Raw genomic sequence first — 7,964 nt, 5'->3', positions numbered from 1 at the left:
CGGCGGTCTTGCGGGGGGGACAACAGCGGCATGGAGGAGACTCAACCACAACGACGACAACGATGGCAACTCCGGCGGTGGCTATATGCGAAAGCGGCGGACATCCGAGAGTTTAGCACAACCGGAAGTATATATACGGACAAAAAAAACGGGATCGAAAGAGGGCTTTACCAAAAGCGATGGAGAGGAAGACGGTAGGCGGACGGAGATAGGTTGACGGTGGTGTGCGGCAGACGAGAAGAAAAGAAATAAGAAAATTTTGGAACGGATGTGGGTTTATATAATGGTAGGATATACACATCTAAACCCTAATTTTTAATTATGGAAACCAATTAATATAGGAAGATCTACCCTAACTAAATTTATGGAAACCATATAAGGAATAATATAAATAATAAATTATTTACATTGGCTTCTTCATAATTGTTTAACTAATTTTCGAAAATTATCAATCTCATCCATAATTTTTTGAAATACAAAAGGAAAAATTTAATTCCCCGGAAAGTATAGTAAATACACCAAAGCGTATTTATTTTTAAATAAAGAGCTCTTATGCAGTCGTATTAGTGACTAGAGTATGACAAATTTAATAATAATTTATTCGACAACGCAATAATCCGCTTAGTTATTCAAAAGATAACATTCATAAAATCAAATGAATATCAAAGTACCAAAATAACCTTCGGAAATAGAGGGTTATTACAGAGACAATGGTATAAGAGATTTGACACTTTTATGCTTTCTCAAGGTTTTAAAAGATGTGATATGATAGCTGTATTTATTTGAAAATTGCTAATGGTTTATCTGCTACTCTATGTTGATGATATGTTGATAGCTGCAAAAGATAAGGTGGAGATTGAAACTCTAAAGAAACAATTGAGCAGTGAATTTGACACGAAATACTTGGGTGTAGCAAAGAAAATTCTTGGTGTGGGAATTTCTAGAGACATGGTTTGTGGGAAGTCATACCGGAGTTTGAGTGGATACATTAATAAGGTACTTCGTAAGTTTAATATGAATGATGTAGAACCGGTAAGTATTCCAATAGCTGCACATTTCATATTGTCTTCGGCTCAGTGTGCTCAGTCTGATGAAGACATTGATTACATGTCTAGAGTTCATTTCTCTAGTGTAGTCGCTTCACTCATGCATGCTATGGTTTGTTCACACCATGATCTATCACATGCTTTCAGTGATGTAAGAAGATTTCTTGTTAATCCAGGTATAGAATACTGGAAGGCAGATTACCGGATGTTCATATATCTTCATGGTACTTATCACGCTTGGTTACAGTTTGGGATGTTTAGGGATGAGCTTGTTGGCTATGTTGACTTTGATTATGCAGTTGATTTGGGTAAGAGGAGAATACTAACATGTTATGGTTTCACCATTGGTGATTCTGCTGTGAGTTGGAAAGCTTGTTTACAGGAAAAAATAACTCTATCTACAATTGAATCAGAATTCATGGCTCATTCTGAAGCTTGTAAGTAAGCTACTTGGCTAAGGAGCTTGTATCTTGAGCTTTGTGGTGGTACATCATGTATTCCTTAATTCTGTGACAGTCAGAGTGCAATTTGTCTTGCCAAAGACCAAATGTTTTATGAAAGAACAAAGCACACTGACGTGACATATCATTGCATTAGAGATTTCATAGAAAGAGGCGAATTAAGTTATGCAAGATTAACACTCATGAAAATCCTGCTGATATGATGACAAACCCTGTTCTGATTACTAATTTTGAACTTTGTTCATGCTTAGTTGGTATTTAGATATAGTATTTTATGAATATATGGTACAAATCAGTGTTGTTTTGATGAAAATGTTTACTGTTGAATTCAATGTTGGTGTTAAGAGGGAATTCGTCTCAAGATAGAGTGTTATTTTCAATGTTCTGAATTCTATTAGGTTGAACTTTGAGCTTATGGAACATTAAGTCTCATGTGTTGTTGATAGTCCTACTATATATACTCCTTACCTGAAGTTTGTTGTTGGGTTGCATTTTGGCACGATCTGTGGTTTTGTGTTCTTGAGATTATTTAATCTTCCATCCTGTAAACACTTCATCTTTTCATTTAGTGGATTTAAGCTAGTGCTTGTGTCCGTGATTTTTTTCCTAAAGAGGGTCTGCTTTGATTGTTCTTATTTCCGTTTTGCTTGTCTATTCGATTATTACGTTTATTACCAGTTCATAGTGTATAAATGTTGTTTATTTGTCCATTTTATCTGAGAAATTGAAAGCATAATACTGAATATTGTGATTTAACCAATTAACAAATTTCAAGAAAATATTAGGAAATCATTGGGTTTTTTAACACTATCCTAGAACAGGGGTTATTTTATTTACTATTAAAAGGTGTAGTTATTTTAATTACATCTCCTTAAAAATTGGGTTCTTTTATTTAAGTATATTATAATTATATTCATAATCTTATGAATAATCACTTTTCAACAATAACAGAAAAAATTAATAAAACATAAGTTATAATGTTGATAAAATATACTCAGAGTAAAAAATAATTCATTTTAAAATTTCAGAATAAAAAATATTAATTACCAGTCCTCTATTGTTCAAAAACAACACCGGACAGTTGTATCACATGATAACATTACGTCTTCTTAATTACATAAGATAAAAATAATGGAACACTCTCAAGAAAATGTAGATTCAGGAGGGGATGCTAGCATGGCTGATGTGGGGCGGCCGCCTGGAATGCCTCCGGACACTATTAGGTCATGGGCAGAGAAAGCGGTGGGTGGAGGTCTCTGTGGCATGCCGGCTGTGGAGATGGTTTTGGCGGACGAATTTGTGGAATCCGGGATGAAGATTGACAATCCCGATGGAGTAGATAGGGAGCCAGTCATCACGATTGGGAAGGAGGTGTTGGATGCAATGAATGGGCTGTGGGAGAGGTGCATTATCGTGAAGGTTTCGGGTCGGAAAGTGACTATCTCGGGTTTGGATAAGAGGTTAAGAGATCTTTAGAAGCCTTGTAGAGGGATGTTTGTGATGGATCTCCCGAGGAGTTTCTTCATAATCAGGTTCGGGCAGGAAATTGACTATATGAAAGCTTTGACGGGAGGGCCATGAAAGGTGTTTGGCAGCTATTTACTCCTTCAAGCTTGGTCACCGGAGTTCGATCCTTTGGGTGACGATATCGCGACAACTCCAGTTTGGGTTTGTTTGTCGGGTCTTCTAGTCAACTTCTACCACATACAGATAATTCTGGGGATTGCGGAAGGATTGGGACATCCGATCAAGGTCGATGCCACAACGCTGAAATTTGAGCGGGCTCGGTTTGCTAGGGTTTGTGTTGAAGTAAATCTGAAAAAACCTCTGAAGGGGTCTGTAATGGTGAACGAGAATAGATACTTTGTGGAGTATGAAGGTCTTGCTACTATATGTAGTGGGTGTGGGATTTACGGTCACCTTGTTGCGAATTGTAGCAAGAAGAAGCCAGCGAGGCCAATGGGTGAGACAGAGAACATGTCGGAGGCTATGGTGATTACAGAGGAAGTGTCTACGAGTGGTCCAAAAGGGGATGGATTCACCTTGGTGGGGAGAAATGGTAAGGCGGCCCTGTCACCTTCGAATGGGGTGGTGAAGGAAGGCGTGGCTTCGAAATTTGCTTCACCGTCGGCGAACTCAGGTGTGGTGGCGGTGTCGAACCGGTTCGAGAATCTTGGGCCTGAGTATAGGAAAATTAGTTTGGCAAGTCCGAAGATCGTGTTTGTTGAAGATTTGGGTAAGGCAGGATCCTCAACGGGAGTTGTTAATTCTGTTAAGGAAAGTGAGGTTTTTAAAGGAGGGTCCCATTCTGCTAAGCCTTATGTGAAGAACCATGTTTTTAAAGCCCAAGGTGAACCCGGTTCAAAGAAACAGACTGAATTCAAAAGTAAAGAAACAAAACCGTCCCTACAGGGCTTTGTCTTTGGACCATCTATGGGGATATCTGGGAAACGGATGCGGGTAGAGCCAGAAAATATTGGTCGGGTGGCTGGTGTTTTTTCGATTGCCTCATATCAGTTGGGGGTGGGCGATTGCGGGAAGAATGATATGCTTCGCCTAGAGAATTCTAATCCTATGCCAATGGTGAATGGCCAGGTTGAGGTGTCTAAATCAGCATAACGAGCCGCCCCGGCTATTCCCCTGATTTTATTGGTGATTTTAATTGATGTGCTGTTTTAGAATTGCCGACGGGCGAACAAACCCAACTTTAGAAGATCTATGAGGTATTTGATGAAGAAATTCGATTTCGATTTGCTTGCTTTCTTAGAGACTCATGCTTCGGGTTCTAATGCTGATCGCATTTGCAAAATTATGGGCTTTGAGAGATCGTATCGTGTTGACGTACAAGGTCAGAGCGGGGTATATGGCCTTTTGGAGATCGGTTATTGGTAAGATGGAGGTCTGTAAAGCCACAACTCAGTTTAATTATGCTAGAATTGTGTCAAATGAGGGTGTGTTAAATGTGATTGATGTGTACGCCGCCCCTACTGCGGCTCGGAGACGGGATATATGGGATGAATTAAGCACTTGTGTTCAGGGGCTTACCGATCCGGTGTTCATTGGTGGTGATTTCAATTCAATTCGCAGGCTGGATGAGAGGGATGGGGGAGTGGAGGCCTATCTTTGGACTCGACGTTCTTCGGTAATTTGGTAAACGCCCTTTCTCCGATAGATATGGGGTTTACCGGTAGTAGGTTCACATGGAGAAGAGGTAGATCAGCCGCTACGTATTTAGCAAAACGCTTAGATCGGGTGTTTTGTTGTGCTCAGGCGAGGTTTTGTTGGCAGGATGTTGCGGTCAGTCACTTGCCTTTTTTATTGTCGGATCACGCCCCGCTCTTACTGAAATTGAATCCGAGTAACCGAGGGAACCCAGCTCGAAGACCGTTCCGGTTTGAAGCGGCCTGGTTGATGCATGAATCTTTTCTCATACTTATATCGGCATCTTGGGATCCCGCGTTGTCCACTGCTCAGGCCCTGAAGATTCTGCGAAGTCGTCTGAAGGTGTGGAACCGAGAGGTCTTTGGTAATATTCAGACCAAGAAGTTTGATTTGTTTGAGGAAATTAAGAGAGTGCAGGAGGATATTGAGAGAAATCCGTCTGACTCGTTGATTGACCGTGAGATTATGCTTTCGAAGGAGCTTGATAGTATTCTGGAACAAGAAGAGGTGTTATGATTTCAGAAGTCTCGTGAGAAGTGGGTCTCTTTAGGCGACAAGAATATGGCTTTTTTCCATATGTCCATCGTTATTAGGCGTCGTCGGAATAGGGTGGAATTGCTGAGAAATTCGAAGGGGGCTTGGATTTCGGAGCCAAAGGTACTTGAGGATATGGCGATTGAGTTCTTCCGTTCTTTATATTCCATGGCTGATGTTCTGGGTGTTGTTCAGAAGCTGCATGCGGGGGGTTTCCCGCCTCTTTTGCCGAAGGAATTGGAGTGTCTTGATGATCCGATTTTAGAGAGCGAGATTGAAGGGGCGCTTTGCTGTATGGGTAAGTATAAGGCTCCCGGACCCGATGGATTTCAGCCCCTATTTTCCCAAGAATGTTGGGATGTGGTGGGTCCGTCTATGATAAAATTTGCTATGGATTTCTTTAGTTCTCGGGTCCTTCCGCGGGAGACGAAGGATGCTCTGTTGGTGCTCATTCCAAAGATAAATAAACCGGAGAGAGTGGCTGAGTTTAGGCCAATTAGTTTGTGTAACGTCTTGTTTAAGACCATTACTAAGGTGGTGGTGAATCGGCTTAAGAATGTGATTGCAAAGCTCATTGGGCATGCCCAGTCTAAGTTTTATTCCGCGAAGGTTGATTACGGATAACGTTGTGATTGTTCAAGAGGCGATCCATTCTATGCGTCGTAAGAAGGGTAGACGAGGATGGATGTTGTTCAAATTAGATTTAGAGAAAGCCTATGATCGCATTCGGTGGGAATTTCTTGAGGATACATTAAAATATGCGGGTTCATCAATGAAATGGAGGAATTGGATTATGAAGTGCATGATCAATCCCGGGATGAGACTTCTGTGAAATGGGGAGGATGTGGGAGGTTTTATGCCGGAGCTAGGGCTTCGTCAAGGGGATCCTTGGTCTCTGTATTTATTTGTGATGTGTTTGGAGCGTCTATGCCATCATATTGAGAGGTCGGTTGGGTTGGGCGAGTGGAGACCCATTCGATTATCTAGGTCGGGTCCTCTTCTATATCATATATGTTTTGCGGATGACTTGATTTTGTTCGCGGAGGCCTCGGTTGCTTAGTCTCGTGTCATTGGAGATGTTTTGAATAGTTTATGTTGCACCTCTGGACAGAAGGTCAGTTTGACTAAATCTAAGGTGTTCTTCTCGGATAATGTTAGTTGGGAGCTTCTGGAGAGCATTAGTAATGAATGTGGTATTCATGTTGCGCGGGATTTTGGTAAGTATTTGGTTATGCCCATATTGCAAAAAAGAGTTAATAAGGATACTTATGCGGATACAATTGAATGGGTTTTGTCTAAGTTATCGGGCTGGAAGAGTAGATTATTGAGTCTCGTTGGGCGTATCACGCTTACTAAAGTTGTTATCTCTGCAATTCCTCTACACATTATGAGCTCGGTGATGTTACCTAGCTACACTTTGAACGCTCTTGATAGAGTTGCTAGAACTTTCGTCTGGGAAGACACTTCTACGAAGCACGGGAAGAGATTGGTCAGTTGGAATCGGGTCTATAGGCCGAAATCCAAAGGGGGTTTGGGGATTCGGAATTTCAAGCACATGAACGAAGCGCTTCTCGGTAAATTATGCTGGAAATTAACCCGTGATCCTGAGAGCTTATGGGTGAGAGTGGATTCATGTAGGTACTCTGTAATTGATCTGCACAAGACTGATCAAGCGGTGGCCCGACCCGGTGATTCTCTGGTCTGGAAAGGCATTGTCTGTGGGCTTAGATCGGTTGTGTGGAAGGGAATTCGATGGATTCCGGGTGATGGGAGAATTATTGAGTTTTGGAATGATATTTGGGTGGGGGATGAGAGATTATCTTCTTTGGCGTCCTGTGATATCCCTGATGAGGTTCGTAGCCTTAAAGTTTCGGACTTTTGGGAGCCTGGTGTCGGATGGAAGTTTGATGTGTTGATTCAATGGCTTTCAGAGTTCGACTGTCAACGTATTGCGAGTTATGCTCTTTGTGGCTTGCTAGAGGTGCGTGACTGTATGTCTTGGAGGGGGTCCTTGAACGACAAGGTTTCGGTGAGTTCGGCCTATCGCCTAAGTACGAGTAATGATCTTATCCATGTCCAATGTTCTGCCACATTATTTGGTCGTATTTGGAGAACTTTCGTCCCGGAGAGGATCCGTGTGTTTTTATGGTTAATTGCTAATCAGGCGCTGATGACGAACAACGAAAGATGGAGGCGACACTTGTCGGATAGTCCGATCTGTGGGCTATGTAATGTTGAACCAGAGACAATTCTACATGTATAGAGGGATTGCCCGACGATGGAGGGTATGTGGAGACGGCTAGTTCCGAGTTCGTTTTATCAAGGGTTTGTCATGGGGGATCTGTTGGACTGGTTAATCACCAATCTGAGCACTATTGCTACTGGATGGACTATCATGTTTGCGGCGACAATATGGTGGGCGTAGAAGTGGAGGTGCGAGACTATCTTCGGCTCGGGAGGCAGATGCAGAGATCCGGGCTACTCTTAATACGGATGGGTGTTCTAGAGGGAATCCGGGCTTGGCAAGCTCGGGTGGGGTGATCCAAGATGAAGAGGGGAATTGAAAAGAGGGTTTTGCGCATCTGATTGGTGTGTGTTCTGCATCGTGTGCCGAGTTGTGGGAAGTATATTATGGCTTACATATTGCGTGGCAGAAGGGGTTCAGACGGATCAGATTAGAGATTGACCCGTTGAGCATTGTAGAGTTATTACAGAGCTCGATTAGTAGTTCACATCCTCTTTCGTTCCTGCTACTCATGTT

General features: G+C 42.2%; 1 pseudogene; it reads left to right on the top strand.

The window, feature by feature from the left end:
* Positions 1-2,683: 2,683 nt before the first annotated feature.
* Positions 2,684-7,466, top strand: LOC141250468 (uncharacterized; annotated as a pseudogene).
* The last annotated feature ends 498 nt before the right edge of the window (positions 7,467-7,964 follow it).

The sequence above is a fragment of the Phyllobates terribilis genome, unplaced genomic scaffold, assembly GCF_046119375.1.
Source record: "Phyllobates terribilis strain yellow unplaced genomic scaffold, ASM4611937v1 Scaffold_5754__1_contigs__length_49283, whole genome shotgun sequence".
Classification (NCBI taxonomy): domain Eukaryota; kingdom Metazoa; phylum Chordata; class Amphibia; order Anura; family Dendrobatidae; genus Phyllobates; species Phyllobates terribilis.
This window is presented reverse-complemented; position numbering and strand designations above follow the sequence as displayed.